We start from the raw sequence: 5,815 nt of genomic DNA, 5'->3' as shown, positions 1-5,815 counted from the left end.
CTTTTCTAACTGATATTTCATTCTTCCCCCTAACTTCTCTGAAATCCTATTATTGTAAAATCCATTAACTTCAACTTAACCTTGTAAGTGTTCCCTCAAGAACATCATTCTCCCCTAGGTATCCAGTCACAGTCATATCCTATGGACCCTCCATCTCCCTCTGGCACATTCACTCTTAACACCAAATGTGAACACTCAGAGTCGCTTTTCCAGATACTCTGCTTTGACCTTTTCACTGTCTGACGTACATCACTGGAATCTTTCGGATTGTAGCTCCCAGGCATTCATGTTTCTTCCTGTTAAATGTACAAAGGTATGGACTCTTGCTTTCCTCTCCCTCACAATCTCATTCTTCCCTCCCAACACACAAATCTCAATCTATATCTTAACCTCTGAGAGTACATACTGGTCCATGAAGTTGGTCTTCCTCTTATTAATCTTTGGGGTTTTGATAAATTTAGGTAAGGGGACCTCCAACCTGTGAGTAAGCCTTTGCCAGTTAACACTTCTTTTCAAACAAGTATTATAGTCTCAAATATGTTGTGCATCAGCTCCTGTCTTTTCCAGACCATATCTGATTCCTGGCTGTGCCCATGCAGGATGCCAGTATCCTGTAAGCAAACCATAGGGCCATATGTGCACTTCTGAAAGAACAGTGCTATTTCTTTACCAGTAAATCAACTCTGGTAGACATGGATTATAAAGGATTATAAAAGATAGAACCACTGCCTTTCTGCAAGGACCACAACTCATGATTGGCATCTCCATTGTCCTGACTCTTTTCCTTTGCCACCTCTTTCATTCTGATTATCCTCATCTGCTTCACTTGCTTACTAACCTCTTCAAGAAGTTTTGGTTCACACGAACAATTTAATTTCTTTTCAGCAGAGTGAACTCACAACAACACCTCAAATATGTCCTCTCCTTTGACACCCCTCAGTCTAGGTCTATAGACTCTTCCTAGTAGAAAGTACCATTAGAGACTTGGATTCTCTTTCTTCTCACTGAAACTGAATTGAGTTACAAGCCTCAAGATCATCTTGTCTTGAAACCAGTCCCATTTCTTCTGTGCTGAGTCTGTCAACTGATAATTGAGGTTACCCAGGATGCTTTGTCTCTAAGCACCCCAGTCCACAGAAGAAAGGGTGCTTGTGATGTTATAGGTCATGACCAAGTCCTTACTTAGAATTCAGTTGCAATTGACTAAGTCTGTTCTTTTTTATATCATAATCAATATTTTTATAGAGCTCTACATTTTTCTCTGCTCCCCTTTGTGGCTCTCTCCATCAGCCTTCTCTCAAGGTGCCCATGTTCCCAATTTACTCAGGAGATTTTGTCTTTTTCTATTTCCCATGTAGATTAGATCCATGTATGTCTCTCTTAGGGTCCTCATTGTTGTCTAGGTTATCTGGGATTGTGATTTGTGGGCTGGTTTTCTTTGCTTTATGTTTTAGAACTACTTATGAGTGATTACATATGATAATTATCTTTCTGTATCTGGGTTACTTCACTCAAAATGATGTTTTCTAGCTCCATCCATTTTCCTGCAAAATTCAGAATGTCATTATTTTTTTCTGCTGTGTAGTACTCCATTGTGTAAATATACCACATTTTCCTTATCCATTCTTGGTCAAAGGGCATTTAGGTTGTCTCTGTGTTCTGGCTATGACAAACCATGTTGCTATGAACATAGTTGAGCACATATCTTTGTAACACAATTGAGCATCCTTTGGATATATACCCCAAAGGGGGATTACTGGATCTTGAGGAAGGTTGTTTCTTAATTTTCTGAGAAATTGCCACGCTGACATCCAAAGGGGCTGTACCAGCTTGCATTCCCACCTGTAATGCAGAAGTGTTCCCTTTACCCCACAACCTCTCCAACGTAAGTTGTCATCAATGACTTTGACCTTGGTCATTCTTACACGTGTAAGGTGGAATCTCAGACTTATTTTGATTTGCATTTCTCTGATGACTAAGGATATTGAACATTTCCTTAAATGTCTTTCAGTCATTTTAGAGTCCTCTGTTGAGAGTTCTCTGTTTAGGTCTGTACTCCATTTTTTTTTTACTGGATTATTTGTTCTTTTGATGACCGATTTTTTGAGTTCTTTGAGTATTTTGGAGTTAGTGGGGTTAGTGAACATCTTTCCCATTCTGTAGGCTGTTGTTTTGCCTTGTTGACCATGTCCTTTCCTTTACAGAAGCCTTTTCAGTTTTAAGTGGTCCCATTCATTAATTGTTCCTCTCAGTGTCTGTGCTGCTGGGGTTATATTTAGGAAGTGGTCTCCTGTGCCAATGTGTTCAAGTGTACATCCTACGTTCTTTTCTATAAGGTTCAATGTGGCTGGCTTTATGTTGAGGTCTTTGATCCATTTGGCCTTGAGTTTTGTGCATGGTGATAGATATGAGTCTATTTTTATTCTTCTACATATTGATATCCAGTTATGCCAACACCATTTATTAAATATGTTTTATTTTTTCCATTTGATATTTTTTGCTTCTTTGTCAAAAATCAGGTGTTTGAAGGTATGTGGACTAATATCCGGGTCTTCTATTAGGTTACATTGGTCCTCCTGTCTGTTCTTATGCCAGTACCAGGCTATTTTCGGTACTATAGCTCTGTAGTTGAGTTTGAAGTTAGGGATTGTGATGCCTCCAGAAGTTCCTTTGATGTACATGATTGTTTTGGCTATGCTGGGTTTTTTGCTTTTCCATATGAAGTTGAGTACAGGTCTTTCAAAGTCTGTGAAGAATTTTGCTGGGAATTTGCTGGGTTTTGCATTGAATCTGCAGATGACTTTTGGTAAGACTGACATTTTTTACTATGTTAATTCTACCTACCCAAGAGCATGGGAGATCTTTCTACTTTCCGGTGTCTTCTTCAATTTCTTTCTTCAAATTTTTAAAGATTTTGTCATACAAGTCTTCCACTTGTTTGATTAGAATTACTCTGAGATATATTAGGCTATTTGTGGCCATTGTGAAGAGTGGTATTTCTCTGATTTCTTTCCTAGCCCATTTATCATCTGTGTACAGGAGGGTTACTGATTTTTTGAGTTAATCTTGTATCCTGCTACATTACTTAAAGTGTTTATGATTTGTAGAAGTTTTTGGTACAGTTTTTGGGATTGCATATGTAAACTATCATATCATCAGCAAACAGTGAGAGTTTGACTTCTTTTCTGATTTGTATCCCTTTGATCTTCTTTTGTTGTCTTATTGCTCTAGCTAGGACATCAAGAACTATATTGAATAGATATGGAGAGAGTTAACTTGTCTTGTTCCTGATTTCAGTGGAATCACTGGGAGTTTCTCTCCATTTAGTTTGATGTTGCCTGTTGGCTTGCTGTATATTGCTTTTATTATGTTTAGGTACATTCCTTGTATCCCTGTTCTCTCAAAGACCTTTGTCAGGATGGGGTGTTGTATCTTGTCAAAAGCCTTTTCAGCATCTAGTGAGATGATCATATGGTTTTTATTTTTCAGTTTGTTTATATGGTGGATTACATTGACAGATTTTTGTATGTTGAACCATCCCCGCATCTCTGGGATGAAGCTGACTTGATCATGGTGGATGATGGTTCTGATGTTTTCTTGGATTTGATTTGCCAGCATTTCATTTAGTAATTTTGGATCAATGTTCATGAGTGAGTTTGGTCTGTAATTCCCTTTCTTAGTAATATCTTTCTGTGGTTTGGGTATCAGGGTAATTGTAGCCTCATAAAAAGAGTTTGGCAGTTTTCCTTCTGTTTCTATGTTGTGGAATAATTTGAGGAATATTGGTATTATTTCTTCTTTGAAAATATTTTAGAGTTCTGAGTGAAACCATGCGGTCCTGTTTTTTTTTTATGGTTGGGAGACTTTTGATGGATGTTTCTATTTCTTTAGCAGTTATAGGTCTGTTTAATTTGCTTATCTGGTCTTGATTTAATTTTGGTAAGTGATATTTATTTAGAAAGTTGTTTATTTCATTTAAATTTTTCAATTTTTTTGGAGTACAGATTTTCTAATATGACCTGAGGATACTCTACTTCCTCCATATCTGTTTTTATGTCTCCTTTTTTATTTCTGACTTTGTTAATTTGGATATTCTTTCCCTGCCTTTTATTTAGTTTGGATAAAGGTTTGTCTATTTTGTTGATTTTCTAGAAGAACCAACTCTTTGTCTAATTGATTCTTTGTATTGTTTTTTTTATTTCTCATTTGTCAATTTCATTTTTCAATTTGATTATTTCTTGCCATCTATTTTTCTTGGGTGAGTTGCTTCTTTTTGTTCTAAAGTTTTCAAATGTTCTGTTAATTCTCTAGTGTGGGATTTTCCCAGCTTCTTTATGTAGACATTTAGTGCCATGAACTTTCCTCTTAACACTGTTTTCATTGTGGTCCATAAATTTGGTTATATTGTGTGGTCATTTTCATTGAATTTTAGGAAATCTTTTGCTTTATTTCTTTCTTGACCCATTGATTCAGATGAGTATTGTTTAACTTCCTTGTGTTTGTGGGTTTTCTGGAATCAGTATTGCTGTTAAATTTGAGTTTTAAACCGTGATGATCTGATAAGATACATGGGGTTATTCAATTTTTTTTTGTATTTGTTGAGGCTTGCTTTAACCAAGTATGTGGTCAATTTTTGAGAAGGTTCCATGAGGTGCTGAAAAGAAGGTATATTCCTTTCTGTTTGGATGAAATATTCTTTAGATGTCTGTTAAGTCCATTTGAGTCATAATGTCTGTTAATTCCCTTATTTCTCTGTTGTTTTTTGCCTGACTGACCTGTTCATTGGTGAGAGGGGAGTGTTGAAATCATCCACTATTAGTGTGTGGGGTTTAATGTATGATTTAAGCTTTAGAAGTGTTTCTTTTACATATGAGAGTGCCCTTGTATTTGGGGCATAGATGTTCAGTATTGAGATTTCCTTTTGATGGATTTTTCCTGTAACTAATACAAAATGACCTTCTTTGTCTCTTTTGACTGATTTTAGATTAAAGTCTACTTTGTTAGATATTAGGATAGCTACACCCACTTGTTTCTTAGGTCCATTTGATTGGAATATTTTTTCCCAACTCTTTACTCTGAGACGATGTCTGTCTTTGAGGTTGAGATGTGTTTCTTGTATGCAGAAGAAGGATGGATTCTGTTTTCATATCCAGTTTGTTAGTCCGTGCCTTTTTATACATGAGTTGAGTCCATTTACATTAAGGGATATTAATGACCAGTGATTGCTATCTCCTGTTAATTTAGTTTTAATTGTTAGTGATGTTAATTTATACGTTTTCCCCTTCTTTGGGATTTGCTGTTATGAGATCATCAATTGTCTGTATTTTTCTTGATGTAGTTAATTTCCTTTGGTTGGAGTTTTCCTTCTAGTATTTTGTGGCTAGGTATTGGTTAAATCTCATTTTGTCATGTTTTGTTTTGTCCTTCTATGGTGATTGAAACTTTTGCTGGGTATAGTAGTCTGGGATGGTATCCGTGATCTCTTAATGTCTGCATAATGCTTGACCATGAACTTCTGCCTTTTATTTTCTCCAATGAAAAGTCAGGTGTAATTCTGATAGGTGTAAGATGGTATCTTAAAGTTGTCTTGATTTGTATTTCCCTGATCGCTATGGAAGTTGAGCATGACCTTAGGTGTCCTTTGGCTATTTGAACTTCTTCTGTTGAGAATTCTTTGTTCAGCTCAGTGCCCCATTTTATAATTGGGTTGATTAGCCTTTTACAGTCTAGTTTCTTGAGTTCTTTATATATTTTGGAGATCAGACCTTTGTCAGTTGTGGGGTTGGTGAAGATCTTCTCCCAGTCAGTGTGTTGC

Source organism: Alexandromys fortis, unplaced genomic scaffold (assembly GCF_014885135.2).
Source record: "Alexandromys fortis isolate MF-2015 unplaced genomic scaffold, M_Fortis_MF-2015_v1.1 scaffold_326, whole genome shotgun sequence".
Classification (NCBI taxonomy): domain Eukaryota; kingdom Metazoa; phylum Chordata; class Mammalia; order Rodentia; family Cricetidae; genus Alexandromys; species Alexandromys fortis.
Note: the sequence above shows the minus strand (reverse complement) of the source record.